Here is a 19,407-nt window from a genome sequence, read left to right as displayed (position 1 = left end):
TGGGAGCTAAACATTGAGTACTCATGGACATAAAGATACATATATATATTTTTTATATAATATAAATTATATAAATTATTTACATAATTTATTATATATAAGTATATATAAAATATATATTTTATATATAAAATTATAAATGTATAATTGGGCAACATAGCAAGACTTCATCTCTACAAAAAATAAAAGAATTAGCTGGGTGTGGTGGCATGCACCTGTAGTCCTAGCTACTTGGGAGGCTGAGGCAGGAGGATTGCTTGAGCCCAGGAGGTTGAGGCTGCAGTGAGCTATGATTGTGCCACTGTACTCTAACCTGGGTGACAGAGTGAGACTGTCTCTAAAAACATAAAAAATAAAAGAGTGTTAAAAATAATAATATATATAAAGTTTGTGCCATGAGGGAAAAGTTAGGAATCTAGCTATGACATGAACCAGCTAATCTCACCAGGTGCGGTGGCTCACAACTGTAATCCTAGCACTTTGGGAGGCTGAGGCTGGCAAATCACCTGAGGTCGGGAGTTTGAGACCAGACTGACCAACATGGAGAAACCCTGTTTCTACTAAAAATACAAAATTAGCTGGGCGTGGTGGCAGGCACCTGTAATCCCAAGCTACTCGGGAGGCTGAGGCAGGAGAATTGCTTGAACCGGGGAGGTGGAGGTTGCAGTGAGCCGAGATTGCGCCATTGCACTGCACCTTGGGCCACAAGAGCGAAACTCCGTCTCAAAAAAAAAAAAAAAGGAACCAGCTAATCTCAAAATCCACTAAGTTATCTTTTAGTTTTTGGAGTAGGGAATGTAAGAATTCCAGTTATTCTGTCTGGATTTATGTGTAGCCCTTCCTTAGAAATAAAATGTCTTAAGTATTTCACTCTGTTAGGCAGAATTGAAGTTTTTTCTTAGAGACTTTATGGTGTTTTTTTTTTTTTGCTAGTTCCAATAAATATAGACTGTCCCTTTTTCACTTTTCTAAGTTGGAAAAGCATGACAAGAGGTCATTCACATACTGGAGCAGAGCAGAATTTTCTTCAAAATTTAGTTCAGATAAATCAACTTTTATTATTTGTGAAAAGTAGGTTGGGCTTTCCTGGAAACCCTGGGGCATGACTGTCCAGGTGTATAGGGACTGTCCCAAGTAAAGGCAAACAGGTATTGACTATCAGGATCTACTGGTATACTGAAAAAGGCACTACTTAAGTCAAATACAGTAAAACATTTATTATTTATGGGTGTATTAGACAAGAGGTTATGAGGGTTTGGAACTACTGGATGTCAAAGGACAACAATGTTGTTAATGGCTCTTAAATTTGGCATAAATTTCCATTTCTTCCCCTTGGGTTTTTGTACTGGGATGATGGGCATATTATAAGGGCAGATGCAAGGAATGATTATCAATGAATTCCTTAATTAACGTCTTTATGCCTATTATGGATTCCTGTTTTAATGGGGATCATTTAATATCAGGAATTGGTTTATTTGGATCTACTTGTATTTTTTACTGGTACAGCCATCAGAATTTTTCCTATGTTCATGGATGCACAGGACCATAGATAATCAGGAATGAAGTCTAACAAATCATGGAGTTCCTCCTTTGGTACCTAATAATTGAACCTGAATAATCATTTGACTGAAAATGTTTATAGCATCAATTTCAGCTGATTCTTTCTCATTTTGAAGAATATTCTTCCTGTTTTTGAAAAAGAGATATGGGCGTTATAAAGCTCTAAGAAATCTCACCTTATAAGATATATTGCTACAGAAGGCACCAGGAGGAAGGAATGATGTCCATCTAAATTCCCTAGCTGCAAAGTTAAAAGTTCTGATCTATGTACAGTCACAGGTTGATTAGGTATCCTTACCATCCGAAGTGGTTGGTTACTCCAAGAAGAGGGCTCTTTAGGAGGGTAGGGTTGAGAATAGAAAGTCTGGCTTCCATATCAACTAAAGCCTTAGTTTGTTTTTTGCTTATAAACATATTTACGTCCCCTAAAGTGTAACTTAGGAGGAAGGGAAAAGCCCTCTTTATTTTCCCAGAGCCTCCCTGTTCTTCCTTTCCATTTTCTCTTTTTGCTTTTGCACCCATTTCAGCTTTCTACAGTGTTTTAAAAGATGTCTTGTTTTTTTATAATACAGACATTCTTAGATGTTTTTGAAACGCCTTTCAAAAGGGTGGCCTCTGTTTAAACATAGCAACTTGGCCAGTAAGTCGCTGGAGTTGTAAATTTATTTTTTTTTTTTTTTTTTTTTTTTTTTTTTTTTTTGAGACGGAGTCTCGCTCTTTCACCCAGGCTGGAGTGCAGTGGCGCGATCTCGGCTCACTGCAAGCTCTCCGCCTCCCGGGTTCACACCATTCTCCTGCCTCAGCCTCTCCGAGTAGCTGGGACTACAGGCGCCCGCCACCACGCCCGGCTAATTTTTTGTATTTTTAGTAGAGACGGGGTTTCACCGTGGTCTCGATCTCCTGACCTCGTGATCCGCCCGCCTCGGCCTCCCAAAGTGCTGGGATTACAAGCGTGAGCCACCGCGCCCGGCCTGGAGTTGTAAATTTATAATTTTAGTGGCATTGTTATCCTTTCTCTGTTGTATCACCCTGGCTGGCTTATCAAGAAGGTTTATAAGCTCAGAAATATGTAATGAGTCCCAATTTATTTAATGTAACTTGACTACCTTGGCCAATTGTTTGTCTAACCCATTAAATAAACTTGAATTTAGTAGGGGATCATTTTGATGATCTTAGACTGGTGATATGGTTTGGCTCTGTGTTCCCACCCAAATATCATCTCTAATTGTAATCCCCACATGTTGAAGGAGGGACCTGGTAGGAGGTGATTGGATCATGGGGGTGAATTACCCCATTCTATTCTTGTGATAATGAGGGAGTTCTCATGAGAGCTGATGGTTTTACAGTGTTTGGTTTCCCCTTCGCTCTCACTCTCTCTTGCTGCCATGTAAGATGTCCCTTGCGTCCCCTTTGCCTTCCACCATGATTGTAAATTTCCTGAGGCTTCCCCAGCTATGCAGAGCTATGAGTCAATTAAACCTGTTTTATTTATAAATTACCCAGTCTCAGGTATTTCTTTATAGCAGTGTGAAAATGGACTAATACAACTGGCCTCATTTATTCCAGAGTATTGTTTAAACATCTTTTAAAATCTTTCAAAGTAGTTTAATACAGTCTCATTTGATCCTTGTCTACATTGTTGCACCTTAAACCAATTAGTGTTCTTTGGGAAATGTCTGGGGAATTACCTGTGTTAGACAATTTGTCAGTTCTGAGGCTTCTGCTCGGTCCTCTGCCTTTTGTTAATAGAAATTGCTTACTGGATTCTTCAAATCAACCTTTGATATCCATTCTCTACCTTTCCTTTCAGATAGTAACATATGAACTAGTTGACATAAATATGAATATACTGGCTTATCGGTCTTTTTTTGAGACACACACACACACACACACACACACACACACCACTCTGTCACTCAGTCTGGAATGCAGTGGTGTGATCATGGCTCGCTGCAGTCTTGACCTCCTGGGCTCCAGCAGTCCTCCCACCTCAGTTTCCTGAGTAGCTGGAACCACAAAACCACACCTGGCTAATTATTTTTATTTTTTATAGATATGTGGTCCCACTATGTTGCACAGACTGGTCTCAAACTCCAGAGCTCAAGTGATCCTCCTTCCTCGGTCTCCCAAAATGCTGGGATTACAGGCTGAGCCACCACACCCAGCCAGGTCTTTACTGCCAAACTAAGTTCCTTAGCAAAGCCTATAGGATCTTGGGTAGGATCAGGAAATTAGTAAAACCCCTGAGTTCTGATTTGGTCCAGGTATAAGGGGTATAAACCACTGAAGGATCCTCCCTTGGATTCAGCTTTTCTTTGGAAGGTGCTGCTAAAACTTCCACAGATAATGGGAGAGGAAGTCAAGGTAGGTCTGGACAGGGCAGTTCTGAGAGCAGAGGATGGAGAGGCTTGGGGGACAGAGCAGGAACGGTAGTAGAAGAGGATAAAACAGTAGACAATTCAGACTTTTTTTCAACTGAGAAACAATTTCCAGAATCTTGTGATTTACCTCCCATATGGAAATGATTTTGTCATTTCCTATTTTAGAGGCTTCTAGATGCCATTGAAAGTAGCTTTCTCACTCTTTCTCTTTCATCTTTGAGCCAGCTCTCTCCCATTATTCATGTTAATCCGGTGAATCAAAAATTCTCAATATGTAGTGTCATAATTTTGTCATAAATCCAGCTGGTGTTTCAAGGGGTGGTAAGCACCCTTCAAAGATTTCAATCTTTGATGTCTAATATCCCATGTTACTTCCTATCCCCATCCATCTGCCCTAAGCTAAGAATGTGTAGGGTCAAAAATATGTTGCTTTAGAGCTTTACTCCTCAGGCTTGCACTCCCAAGTGGATTTAGCTTGCTTACATGTCTCAGGAAAACTCGCTGTTGAAAGAGGGAGCTGCTCCTAGTGCTGAATGACTACTCTTTATAAGTGTTTCCTGGAGGAGCTAGACTATTTTGAATGTTCTTCTGTTCATACTGGAACCCTATGGACTGTTGCACATCACCAGGGATTTCCCTCCAAGGTCCACAAGATTCTTAGTTGCCTAAGAAAACCTGAAGTTTGGGGTGGAGGGAGTGTATGTCCCTTATCTTCAGAACAATTTTATCTCAATTGTTTTTATATGAAGGTGAAAGGGTTCGTGCAAGTAGAAGATAGCCTTTGAAAAGAGGGAAACATTGAGCTGAGCCACAAGATCCACCACTCAAACTGTGGCAATATTTGGTCAACCTAACCTTGTGTCCTTCCTTCCTAACAATTTAGAACAAGCAATAACAATTCTATGAAGAATTTGGCAAACCCAGGATATATTACTCTTCCTAAACACAGCTTAGAATAAAAAAGGATCACTTACTTTTTGGTTGGTTACTGTTTATTTCTGTCTTTGACTATGTCTCCAAATGGAATTTGTGCCTCCAATTCTTCATTCTTTATAATATGTTAGCAGCATTTTATATAGCTGGTCACACTTTCCTTTGAGATATACTTTTTTGACTTCTGCTATGGTTTGGAAATTTGTGTCCTCCAAACCTCATGATGAAATTTGATCCCCAGTGTTGGAGGTGGGTCCTATTGGCAGGTGTTTGTGTCATGGGGGCAGATCCCTCATGAATAAAATAGTGCCCTCCTTCAAAGGTGAATGAGTTTTTCATTAGTTCCCATGAGAGCTGATTGTTACAAAGAACCTGGCACCTCCCCCTCTTTTTCTTTCTCTCTCCATGTGCACTCTGCACACACCAAGTCCCTTTCTGTCTTTCACCATGAGTGGAAGCCCCCTGAGGCCCTCCCCAGATGCATATGCCTAATCTTGAACTTAACATCCATCAGAATTGTGAGCCAAATAAACTGTTTTTCTTTATAAATTATCCATCAGGTATTTTTTTATAGTAACACAAAATGGACCAAGACAACTTCCTTTCTGATAACTGACTTCTGGTTTTCCCTTGAGTTTGTTGGATGCTTCTGTTCAGTCTTTTTGGCAGACTCCTCTTTCCTTTTATTGGTAGCACCCCAGAGCCCAGTCCAGTTTTATATCTTCATTTCACTATACCTCTCTCCCTATGAGGTCTCCTTCTATCTTATTATGACTTTGAGCACCATGCGTATGCTGAGAAGTCTCTTTTCCAGGGCAGCATCCTGCACTACAGACAGATATGTCCAACTTTTTATTTGGCATCTCCACTTGGATGTCTCATAGACATCTCATAATTAATGTGTTCAAAGCCAAACTCCTCATTCTATTTTTCTTCCATAATTGTGCCACTCACTACATTCTCTATCTCATTAATAACTGTCCATCTTATAGTTAGTGAGGTCAAAATGTTAACAGTACAAAGTATCTGAGTCACATGGCACCAAAATAAGTTACCAGCGATGAATCCGTATGAGTCTGCAGCAACCTCAATTCTTGCCTCCTTAGAGTAAAGAATTTGACCTGAGGAGGCATAAAGCAGAAGGAGAGACAAGGCAAGTTTTAGAGCAGGAGTGAAAGTTTATTAAAAAGCTTTAGAGCAAGAATGAAAGGAAGGAAAGTACACTTGGAAGAAGGCCAAGTGGGCAACTTGAAAGACAAGTGTGTGGTTTGATCTTTTGGCTTGGCCTTTTATATGTTGGCATACTTCCAGAGTCTTGCATTACTTCTCCCTGGATTCTTCCCTTAGGGTGGGCTGTCACCTGGGAGGGGAGCATGCCCACTGTGTTTACTGGAGTTGTACACATGCTCACTTGAGACATTCTTCCCTTAACCAATCACATGTCCCTAGGAGGTCGTATCCCAGTTAAACTTTGCCATTTTCCTTCTTAGTGTGCATGTGTGAGTCCATTCGCCCAGCTCATGAGATCTTACTGGGAAGCGGCTGATCACCAGTTTCAGGTGTATTCTATTTATTGGGAGCCGGCCTTTCCCTGGCGCCGGCTGTGACCAGTTAGTATTTTAGAGAGACAGCTCACAACTGCCTGACCATCACTAGATGGTCACCTGCCATTCCTGGTGTGTGTGTGGAGGGGAGCCCTCTCCTGCCTTGCTCTTGTCTACCTACTCTAACGAAAAAACCTCAGAGTCATCTTTGACCTCTCTCTCACACACACCACATCAATTCAAAATATATCGAAAATTTGAGCACTTATTTCTACTGCTGCTATGTCAGTCATTTTCACCGTCATACTTGGATTATTGCAATAGCCTTCTAAATGGTCTCTTGGTAATCTATCCATGACCCTTTAATAGTCTGTTTGAAACACAGTAGGCAGGGTGATCATTTGTACAATGAATGAGATCATGTCATTCCCTTGCTTGAAATCCTCCAATGGCTCTCCAGTACACCCATAATAAAAGCTAAAGTGCTCACAGTGGCCTGTAACGCTACTCAGCCTACCCCTCCTTAACCTCTCTGACTGTCATCTCCTACTACCCTCCCCTTCATCCCATTTGTTCCAGTCAACATGGGTTCCTTGCTGTTCTAGAAACATAGCAGGCATGTATAGGAAACCAAAAGATTTCACCCCAGAATATACTTCTTTAACATATTTCAAGATGGCTATGCAGAAAGGCTGGAAATACAAGAATAGCTGAAAGGCTGTCTTTTGTGGGCGAGATTTGCATCTGTAGAGAAAATCTGCATTGATGCAGTCAGGCTTTCTCTGAGGCCCTCTTTTGTCTGATCTAGGAAAGATTAACAGAAAGTCTGACACCTTTAAAGGTGTGAAAGAAACAGTTACCATCTATTTTCTCTGATAGCTGCTACCTGTGAGATTTCTTTTCTTTCTTTCTTTTTTTTTCTTTTTTTTAAGAGACAGGGTCTCACTCCGTCATGTAAGCTGATTGCAATGGCACCATCGCAGCTCACTGAAACCTTGAACCCCTGGCGTCAAGCGATCTTCCTGCCTCAACCTCCCAAAGTGCTCAGATTATAGGCATGAGCCACCCTGCCCAGCCTACCTGTGAGTTTTCGTCTGCATTATAAGATCACCTATGCTAGTCAGGCCTCTTCTTCTTCCCCTCCCATAACCTGTTTGTCACAATCCAAGCCCTCATTTTTCTGTAACCTCAGGACAGTGTATAAGGTTCTGTGCCTTATATGGGACACATATAAGGCAGAGAGGGGTGGGAGGGGTGGGTTAATCACTCTGTATTTCTTCCCATGCACATTAACACATTTGTATTCCATTTATCCTATTAATCCTCTTTGTGAGTTGTTTGTTTTAGTGAAACTTCAGAGGGTGAAGGAGTTTCCCTTGGCCCCTATAGTTTTGGCACTGTGAGCAAGATTACCAAAGCCACTCTGCTCTTCTGGAAACAGTGATCAAGAGAACCCAGGACCCGATAAGCCAGTAGAATGGGGTATGAGTTTCTTACTAGCCAGGTTCTGGTCTCTCTGGAAAAGCTGGCCAAGCAGATATTAAAAAAACAAAAAAATCACTGTTTGTCCCTTTTTCCTATGCAAAATCTGGGAGAAAAGGATTTGTGCGACTAGTCTTGGGTATTGCAACTCTGGTGTACTTTTTTTGGTATAAACTAGGGATCAAATATTGATTTCTTTCCTCCCAGAAATAGTCTTTTCCATCATCTTTGTCTTTCTATGTTGTTCTGGTAGGACATGGGCCTAAAACCCCTATAAGCCCCCTGTTTGAGCCAACCATGCCAGCCATGCAGACAGGTTGGTTTTGTGGTTCTGACTAGACCATAATCTATGTAGACAAATTTTTCTGTGGGCCCCCAAAATAAAAACCAGATGAAGTTCCTCTCTTGTCTTATATATCCTTGGGAGCTTGACTTGTGACCAAGTGGGAGCACCTGCTCTTGGTCTCCACCATCTGGGGGTGTGATTTTGGGGTCATATTAGGTGGCCAATCTAAAACTGGCTGGGAACCCAAGACGCGGCAGTATGTATGTTTTTCCGAATATGGCAAACTTTCCAGTGACCTTTGTCTTAATAAGAAGTCCAGGTGAAACCCCATCTCTACGAAAATACAAAAAATTAGCCAGACGTGGCAGCATGCGCCTGTAGTCCCAGCCACTCGGGAGGCTGACGCAGGAGAATTGCTTGAACCTGGGAGACCGAGGTGGCAGTGAGCCAAGATCACACCGCTACACTCCAGCCTGGGTGACAGAGCGAGACTCTATCTCAAAAGAAAAAAGTCCCATCCATAAGGAACTTTTGTCGTCACAACTCTTGTTGCCTGGTTAGTCCTGGGAAAGTACTATCCTTAGCCGTCTGTGGCAACAAGAGACTTGCTGTCTTAGCTTATTACTAGGAGTAAATTTTTTGGAAGAGATCTTTGGTATTGCCTCTGTGATGTCCTGTCTAGGAAACATCTCTTGTTGAAAACTTATTCCAATGCTGGAATATTACCTCCGAGACTTTCTATGAAAAGGCTTATTAGATTGAGTTGCTGTTGGAATAAGTGCACCATTAGAGCTGGGTGTGGTGGCTCCTGCCTGGAATCTTCCTTAGGAGGCTGAGGTGGGAGGATGCCTTGAGCCCAGGAGTTTGAGGCCAGCCTGAGTAGCATAGTGAGACTCCATCTGTGTGTAAATAAATAAATGAATAAATAAAGTTAAAAAAAATTTAAAAAGGCCTAAGTACACCATTGGAAATTCTAATCTGAAAGATGGATCCTATACATTAGAAAGATCCCTAAATTTTAAAAAAGATTAAATGGGATGAAGGAGTGGTTCTGGATCTTTGTTAAACAGTGGCCCTATTTGTATTTATAGGAAGATTAAATTAAAAGAAAGACACATAATAGTATCATGGCTATTCTTAGAAATTCTCTTGACAAAATTAAAGAGCAACAGTCTGATCTAAAACAAATTTAAAATGATTTGTACTCTCAAATTGCCAGTTTTGGATCCTTTGTAGGATTTGCAACGATAACTACTCTATCTTGTCTAGTTAAAATTCTACACTTTCACCACCGTGGCCTGGGTTTGATTCCCAGTCAGGGAACTAGTCCCTTTTGTTTTGATATTTCTGTGACTTTTGACTTTTGGGGGGTACCCATTTGTTATTGATCCTTTTACTTTCCACGGACAGCTTCTGATTTCTTGTCTTCTTCTGTCTGTAGGGACACACAGGACTTTTAGGTCTTTGTGTGTAGATGGTCAGCTGAGAAGCTGAGACTCTAGAGAATACGGCCAGACAGAAATGTGGGTTGTCAGTTTGCAGCTAGTGAAACTTCCCATTCTTTGAGCTATCTTTGGGGTGGTTCTGGATCTTGTGAGGATGGCTTTGCACCTCTTTGGAGATGTCTTGTGTATCCTTGGTTAAGTCATAACTTTGGTGGTGAGTCACTCAGGGGGGGTACCTTTGGTAAAAAAGTTCCAAAGCCAGGATTATCAGCTGTTTGTTCTGGCTAAAATCAGATAATTCTGATCATATGAAATTTGAAAGGATTTTTTTTTTAAATAGAGCTCTGTGGTCAGAAGGCAGCATAATTAAAAGCTGATATTCAAGATATTTATTTATTTATTTACTTATTTATTTATTTTAAAGGCCTTTCTACTTTTTCTCTTTGGATCTTGTTTCTGGGAATTTTTTTTTTTCAGTCAACTGAAACAACTTTTGAAAATATATTTGGTCCTCTGTTCACTTCCTTTCTTGTTGATATGATTTTTACTGAGAAAAATGCATTTTATTGGCCCTTTAGAAAGCTTAAAATTTCCCCAATTGGCTCCTTTAAGAATTGTTCTCCCTGGATGCTACCGGGCAACGAGTAGGAGGGTTGCTGCAGTGAGCCTTGAAGCCCAGGTAGAGCCTTTGCAGGTGCAGATTTTGGTGGTAGTAGCATATATATATATATTTAAATAGTTCTCCCATTTACTTCTGCTCCTCTTTCCTCTTTGGCATCTTCAGTACCACATGAAACGATCTAGAAGGGGCTCACACAGTGGCTAACACCTGTAATCCCAGCACTTTAGGAGGCCGAGGCAGGCAGATCCCTTGAGCCCAGAAGTTCAAGACCAGCCTGGGTAACATGGTGAAACACTGTCTCTACAAAAAATAAAAGAAAGAAAAAAACGATTAGCCAGCTATGGTGGCTAGCTGGGCATGGTGGCACGTGCCTGTAGTTCCAGCTATGTGGGAGGACTGATTGAGCCTTGGTAGTCTAGGCTACAGGGAGCTGTGATCATGCCACTGCACTCCAGCCTAGGCGACAGAGTGAGACCCTGTCTCAAAAAAAAAGGAGTTGGGGGTGGATCCAGAAGGGAACTTCTAATGATGCTGAGACCCAGTGAGGAACACAGAAAAAGGCACCACTCACTCACTTTTTGGGTCTTCTGTCTGCTCTTTACAGTCCAGAGAGTCATCAGGCAGGTTCCTTGCAGGTGTAAAGCTCTGCTCTTTTATGGATTGTGTTACCTGATCTCCTTGTCTTTTGAGTGTACCAGACATTACTTCGTAATGTGAGGGAGAACTTGACCTTTCTGTATGTGATGGCTGGTAAGTCACTGACAAGAGCTTCAGTTTTGTAGGTGGCTGAGAGTGGTTGCCATGAATGGTTATTACAGGGGATTACTCATTTCTTTGCTCATCTGGATTAAAAGTCACAATTTGAACATTTGGAGGCCATGGAAACACTACCAACGGATGACTCTAATGGGGAGGGGGCTGATTGTAGATTGGGCTGATTGCCATTGGGTAGCCCTTGCAGCAGGATGCGCTGTGGAAGTACTGTGTAACCTGGTCCCATGGCATTTCCCTGTTTTGGGAAACCTGGTATTCAGTGTAAAAAAATGGGATCCTTGATTTCAAAGAATCTAGATGCTCTGCCTTCTAGCTGTGCCTGGTTTTCACATATTTAAATATTAGTTCCTAAAAACTGCAGGTGCTTTGTTGGCCCTATTTGTTAATGGCTTCACCCTGAGCTCAATGGTCTAGTTATAAATTGGAAACTGTTCAGGTATGATTGGTCACATCTGTAATCCCAGTTCTTTTGGACGCTGAGTTGGGAGGATCACTTGAGGCCAGGAGTTTGAGACCAGCCTAGGCAACATAACGAGACCCCATCTCTACATAAAATAAAAAATCTTAACCAGGTGGGGTGGTACATACCTGTATTCCCAGGTACTTAGGAGGCTGAGGTGGGAGGAGCCTTTGAGCCCAGGAGTTTGGGGTTGCAGTGAGCTATGATCATGTCACCAGGGTGACAGAGTGAGACCCCATCTCTCAAAAAAAAAAAAAAAAAGTAAGAGGGAGAGAGAGAATGAAATTGAAAACTCCACATATCTAAATAGATGGGTCTCCAAATTATGAGTTTCTGGCATTCAGCTGCTTATTTTGAAAAGGTTTCTGACTTTTCTCTAGGCTCATCTGTGTGCTTCCTTGTAAAATCATGTAATGAGTTCCTATTTTTTATTCACTTGGCATCCATTTTTAATCTTCTCGATTAACATACCCAAACTCTGTCTTGACAAACCTTAAATTCTTTCTCTGTGCTTTGAGATGTAAGTTTGCTACCCTGTTTTTTCTTTTTCTTTCTTTTTTTTTTTTTTTTTTTTTGAGTTGAGTTTCACTCTTTTGCCCAGGCTGGAGTGCAGTAGCATAATCTCGGCTCACTGCAACCTCCACTTCCCAGGTTCAAGCAATTCTTCTGCCTCAGCCTCCTGAGTAGCTGAGATTACAGGTGCCCACCACAAAGCCTAGCTAATTTTTGTATTTTTAGTAGAGACAAGGTTTCACCATGTTGGCCAGGATGGTCTCGTACTCTTGGACTTCAAGTGATCTGCCTGCTTTGGCCTCTCAAAGTGCCGGGATTACAGGCATGAGCCACTGTTCCTGTCCCCTACCCTGTTTTTTCCAAAACTTGGCAAGGGCTTCAGCCATGTGGGATAGATACACTTTAACTTATTCCATTTACAGAGGCACAATTTAATCCGACTGTCCTTTTAAAGTAGTGAGTTTTTCCAGTTTCATGGCTAAAATTTAAAATGAAAGCTATAAGATTCTTGTGTCCGTTTTTTTTGTATACGTGTGTATGTCTCTGAATATTGTCTACGTGGTACCAAACTGATTTATAAATAAATACTCATAAATTAAGTTAATAAGCCCAAATGCTTTTCATCTTCATGTGACTTTAGTAACCTTTGATAAATAACACTAATTTAAAAATTATTGGTAAAATAAAATAGAAATGTCCCAAGAATTCAGACATTTTTGCCTGGGTGTATTGGTCAAGCAGATTTATACTATCTCTACTACATGTTTTAAGGTACTTAAACTGTTACTTCTGTGATATTTTTTCATATTTACTTGTCTGTGAGCTTATGTTTTGATTTTGAGCCTTTAGATTCTGGAGTCTAGACAAGTGGCCTTTGTAAGGCCTGAGGTCACGTATGTGTCCCTAGCACCCAGGCCCCATCCTCTCTGGACCAGCTGTGCCTATTGGCCACACGAGGAGGGATCAGATTCTCTAGGCAGTCTTCAAAGCTCTGTTCATTGTCCTGGGCCCTGCATCTGGTACATAACAATTATAATTGCTAATTGCCTAGGTTTTCACTGAAAATTATGGTTACTAAGAGTTAACATTGTTGGCTGGGCACTGTGGCTCACACCTGTAATCCCAGCACTTTGGGAGGCCGAAGTGGGTGGATCACCTGAGGTCAGGAGTTCGAGACCAGCCTGACTAACATGGTGAAATGCTGTCTCTACGAAAAATACAAAAATTAGCTGGGCATGGTGGTGGCGCACCTATAATCCCAGCTACCCAGGAGGCTGAGGCAGGAGAATTACTTAAACCCGGGAGGCGGAAGTTGCAGTGAGCCGAGATCGCACCATTGCACTCCAGCCTGGGCAATAGAGCGAGACTCCTTCTCAAAAAAAAAAAAAGAGTTAACATTGTAATTAATATATGTAATTAAAACTGTTAGATATAAGAGAAACACGTTTACAAAGTGTACAACAAAAGTGGGATGTGTTTTTGGAAAGTAAGTTTATAAATAAGGTATGAGAATGGCTTTTGTAAAAGAGAAAATAATTTTGTCTAGTTTAGAGGTTATTGAAGTATTGTTTCAAATTATTTTAGAATTGTGAAATGTGCTACACGTGGTGGCACCCATTTGTAGTCCCAGCTACTGAACAGAATGAAGCAGGAGGATTGCTTGTGTCCAGGCGTTTGAGGCTGCAGTGAGCTATAATTGTGCCACTGCACTCCAGTCTGGGCAACAGAGCAAGATCCAAGCTCTAAAAAAATAATAATAATAAAAATTGTGAAATGTGATATGCAAAATGGCATCACTCTGGTTCAGAGCCCTAAAATGGAGTTGGAAAGCCATACTAAGAAGGACTACCTGCATGACCTGCAACCTTGCAAAAACAAAAACAAAAATCACAACCACTCAGGAATTTGCCTTGCCTAAAACCTTTGAACAGGGCCAAACTGCCACTTTCCAGGACCATAACATCCTTGGAAAACAACTGAATTCCTCCAGCACTGCAACTACTCCTAAACAGCAACAACCAATGAACTATGGAGTTGTATACTAAGCCAGCCATTTCCATCAATGATAATTCTTTCAAAACAACTTGTATAATCACGTTCAGTGTCCTTAAAAAATTCCTACTTTACTTCAGTACTTTGGAATACAATTTGGCTTCTAACCTAATCTGTTTCTCCCAAGTCTGGAATTCCTAAGATGCCAATAAACATCTTGTCTTACTGCTTTGCAGTCTGGAATTTTGCCTCTTCTTGGTTGACAGAATCCAAGGGTATATTGTTGCAGGTGAGCAATGACTATCCGGGCCAGTGGTGCAGGAATAAAACAATCTACCAAGATATTTGTAGGTAAAGAAGGCAGATTTATTAAAGAAAGTATGAAAATATGTTGCAAGGTTGCAATGGGCAGCCAACAAAAGAGTTGACTGCAAAGAAACAAAGGCTAGCTGGAGACTCTATAGGATAGTTCTTGGGCTGCACAGTGCTACTTTGAGTATTGATAATGCCAAGGTTGCCATGAGCTAACCTGCAGGTGTTTGGAGATAGTAAGGTGCAGGAGTGCTACATATCCCGGAACATGAAGAAAGGCCAACTTATAGCTTCTCTGCTTTCTCTTTTTGCTTTCCCTAGGTCCTGCCAGCCTGACTCCTTTTCCTTAATTAGGACTCCACATTTCACCTCTGACAGAGCAACAATGACAAATTTTTGGCATGTGGGTGAAGGTCTTATCTTCCAACTGCTTCCTGTTGGCCAGAGATGTAGAGTTGACCCTACCTAGGATTGTTAGTCAGGAGGTTACATGGGCCTAAATCCCTGAATTGGAAGTTAAACTGGCAGGGTTGCTGTGGGACCATTGGGAAACTGCATTTGCAGCCTAAAATTTTGTCTAGCTGCATCCAAATGAGAGTCATGGAGTTTCTTTCTTTTTTTTTTTTTTAACTTTTAAGTTCAGGGGTACATATGCAGGCTTATTACATAGGTAAACTTGTGTCATGGGAATTTGTTGTACAGATTATTTATTTTATCACCCAGGTACTAAGCCTAGTACCCATTTGTTATTTTTCCTGACCCTCTCCCTCCTCCCACCTTCCTCTCTTGAATAGGCCCCAGTATGTGTTGTTCCCTTCTATGTGTCCATGTGTTCTCATCATTTAGCTCCCACTTATAAGTGAGAACATGCAATATTTGGTTTTCTGTTCCTGTGTTAGTTTGCAAAGGATAATGGCCTCCAGCTGCATCCATGTCCCTGCAAAGGACATGGTCTTACTCTTTTTTATGGATGCATAGTGTTTCATGGTAGATATGTGCCACATTTTCCTTATCCAGTCTACCATTGATGGGCCTTTAGGTTGATTTCATGTCTTTGCTATTGTGAATAGTGCTGCAGTGAACATACATGTGCATGTGTCTTTATAATAGAATGATTTCTATTCCTTTGGGTATATACCCAGTAATGGGAATGCTGGGTTGAATCGTTGTTCTGTTGTTAGGTCTTTGAGGAATCACCATGAGGAATGGTGATTTTTTTTTTTTTTTTTTTTTTGAGATGGAGTCTTGCTCTGTTGCCCAGGCTGGAATGGAGTGCAGTGGCGTCATCTCAGCTCACTGCAACTTCCACTTCCCGGGTTCAAGCGATTCTCCTGCCTTAGCCTCTGGAGTAGCTGGGACTACAGGTCTGCACCACCATGACCAGCTAATTTTTGTATTTTTAGTAGAGATGGGGTTTCACCATGTTGGCCAGGCTGGTCACTGGTGTGCCACCACGCCTGGCTAATTTTTGTATTTTTAGTAGAGACGGGGTTTCACCATATTGGCCAGGCTGGTCTCGAACTCCTGACCTTATGATCCGCCCACCTCGGCCTCCCAAAGTGCTGAGATTACAGGCGTGAGCCACCACGCCCGGCCACAGGCCACATTTTATACCTCTGTGTTGCCTTGTCATTGAGATATATGATGCCCTTGAAAGGGGAGTGTGACCTTGGTGGGGAGGCATCCCTCTTCCTCTTCAGGCATGGGCGGGTGATCTCTAGAAATTGGAAGTGAGTGCAAACTGTTGGCTGTTGGGAGAGTAAGCACTTGCATGCCAAAGTGGGAGTGGGGTGGGGTTAGATAAGAGTGGGGGGACATAGCATCCACTACTGCTTCAAAGTTGTGTTCCAACTGGACCATTTCTGTATACATGCAATAACTTTGTATTGAAAACCACTATGTGCTATGCATTGTGTTAGAAGCTTAGCATACAACACAGAATAATCTGTATCCTCAAGAAGCTTCCAGACTTGTGGGCAGTGAGGCAAGGAAATGTTTGCACTAGTGTGCTGGCTATTCTGGATATTGAAGCACAGGGGAGGGGCACCTGGCCACCTCTGGGAGCCCAGGGTAGGTTTCTGACTCAGGCACTGAGGTGGCTGTTAGATGAAAAGATGCTGAGGGTAATATGTTTGTGAGGGGGATAGATGATGTGGTCTCCATGGGACATCTAAGTGGATACACCCAGGGCTCAAGGGAGTTCTGGGCTGGTGTCATCAGAATATTGATGATATTTGAAGCCATGAAAATGGATGAGATCACAGAAGAGTGCACAGAAGGCCTAGGCCAGAACTGTGAGAAACGCTGATATTTAAAGGATGGAGGCCAAGACTTATAAGGGAGACTAGGAAGGAGCAGCCACTGAAGTAGTTAGGTGGAGAACCTGGAAGAGAGGAACCATGAAATCCAATGTTGAGGATCTTTCAAGAAAAAGTGTCCCAAAAAGTCAAAGGCCAAACAAGTCAAAGAAAGGACTAGAGAGGATCTGGTAGATTTGATAACAATGAGATAATGATGGTCCTCGCAAGAGCTCTTTTGGTGGCGCTAGGTGTGTTATGGACTGAATTGTATTTCTCCCAAATTCATTTGTTGAAGTCCCAACCCCCAATGTGTATTTGGAGCTAAGGCCTTTAAAGAGGTAATTAAGGTTAAATGAGGTGATGAGAGTGCAGCCCTAATTAATAGAAATGGTGTTCTTTTTTTTTTTTTTTTTTTTTTTTTTTTAGACAGTCTTGTTTGTCACCCAGGCTGGAGTGCAATGGAGCAATCTTGGCTCACTGCAACCTCCACCTCCCGAGTTCAAGCAATTCTCCTGCCTCAGCCTCCCGACTAGCTGAGATTACAGGTGCCCACCACCACACCCGGCTAATTTTTTCTATTTGTAGTAGAGACAGGGTTTCACCATGTTGGTCAGGCTGGTCTTGATCTCCTGACCTCAAGTGATCCACCCGCCTTGGCCTCCCAAAGTGCTGGGATTACAGGCATGAGCCACTGTACCTGGCCAAGACAGGACTGCTTTTAAAGGGAGAGGCCAGGCGCAGTGGCTCATGCCTGTAATCCCAGCACTTGGGGAGGCTGAGGTGGGCGGATCACGAGGTCAGGAGTTCGGACCAGCTTGACCATGGTGAAACCCCGTCTCTACTACAAATACAAAAATTAGCCAGGCATGGTGGTGCACGCCTATAATCCCAGCTACTCAGGAGGCTGAGGCAGGAGAATTGCTTGAACCCGGGAGGTGGAGGTTGCAGTGAGCCGAGATCACTGCATTCCAGCCTGGGCGACAGAGGGAGACTCCATATAAAAAAAAATAGAGAAAACATGGAATTGTGAGCATGTGGAACACAGGGTCACTTTGTAACAAGCCCACTAGAGATAAGTAACCCACTCATGAGATAATAGCACTAAGCCATTTGTTAGGACAGAGCTCTCATGGCATAATCATTTCTTCAAGGCCCCACCTCTTAATATTTTTGCATTGGGAATGAAGTTTCCAACATATGAATTCTGGGAGACATAATCAAACCACAGCATTGACTCATTTGGTAGTATTTGTAACAATTAAAATACGCAATTGCCTCATTATGAAACCATTCTATTGAAATACTTGCACATGTACACTGAGATATTTACCCAAGATTTTCTTTTCAGTCTTATTTGTAGGAATGAGAAATAGGAGACAAATGAATTGTGATAAGTAGACTAATGGTTAAACGAATCATGGCACATTCAAACTGAGGAATTTTGTAGCCACCTGAAGCTTGTAGTGAGCAGTAAGATTACCAACATAGAGTGAAATGGAGTCACAGAACAGCATTCCTGGTGTTTATCAGTTATGTGAAACTAGCAATTCAAAACCCTTCCTGTACATCTGTTTGCTGATGCATTTTGATCAGGATCTGGAGTTCTGTATCAAAACATCATTAGTAGACTCCTCTTTCACTTTTTATTCTTGAATGGCTCAGAATTGTGAACTCTTTATGAGCATGTATTTTACAATTTTAAAACAGTTTTTATTTTTTATTTATTTTTATTTTTATTTTTTTTTTTTTTGAGACAGAGTCTCGCTCTGTCGCCCAGGCTGGAGTGCAGTGGCGCAATCTCGGCTCACTGCAAGCTCCGCCTCCCGGGTTCACGCTATTCTCCTGCCTCAGCCTCTCCGAGTAGCTGGGACTACAGGCGCCCGCCACTACGCCCGGCTAATTTTTTTTTTTGTATTTTTAGTAGAGACGGGGTTTCACCGTGCTCTCGATCTCCTGACCTCGTGATCCGCCCGCCTCGGCCTCCCAAAGTGCTGGGATTACAAGCGTGAGCCACTGCGCCCGGCCAAAACAGTTTTTAAATACTGGTGGCAAGATCACAATAGAAAGGAAGAATTTCAAGACGTGAGTGACATGGGATAAAGGAGGAAGCTCCCCAAGGATCAGATGATGGTGACAGCAGTACCAGTAGCAGCAGAAGCAGGTAACATTCATTTAGAGTTGAGATGTGCCACACCCTGCTCTAAATGCTTTACGCATATCAAGTCCCCTCATTCTCACGAGGAGTCTAGGAGGTGGATATGATCAGTCAAGGACATGGAGGCACAGAGTGGTGGAGCAACTCCACAGCTAGCAAAGCTGGGACTCAAAGCCAGGCAGTCTGGATGCAGGGCCAGTGCTCCAGCCACTGCCCCCTACTGCTGGCTGATGGTGGGGTCCAGAGCACAGGTGATGGACTGGCCTGAGAGGAAGAGGGAAAGCTCATTAAACCTCTGGATCAGTTTGTTGCTGTATTAACACTTTCTCACAAACGTAAAAGCTCAAAACCACCATCATTGATTACCTCACAGTGGTGTAGGTCAGAAGCCTGAGCAGGCTCAACTGGGCTCTCAACTTTGCATCTCACAAGCCCCAACCCAAAGTGTCAGTAGAGGTGGTCTTGCATCTGGAGGCTCTGGGGAAGAATATGCATCCAGAATCATTGAGAGTGGCAGAATTCATTTACTTTCGGCTGTAGGACTGAGAGCTCCATTTCCTTGCTGGCTGTTAGTCAGGAACCTTTGATGAGTCTGCTGCATCCCTCACCATGTGGGCCCATTCAACTTTAAGGCCTGTGATGATGTGT

The sequence above is a fragment of the Nomascus leucogenys genome, chromosome 17, assembly GCF_006542625.1.
Source record: "Nomascus leucogenys isolate Asia chromosome 17, Asia_NLE_v1, whole genome shotgun sequence".
NCBI classification, from domain to species: domain Eukaryota; kingdom Metazoa; phylum Chordata; class Mammalia; order Primates; family Hylobatidae; genus Nomascus; species Nomascus leucogenys.
The sequence above is the reverse complement of the archived record's forward strand: the minus strand, read 5'-3'. Positions refer to the sequence as shown.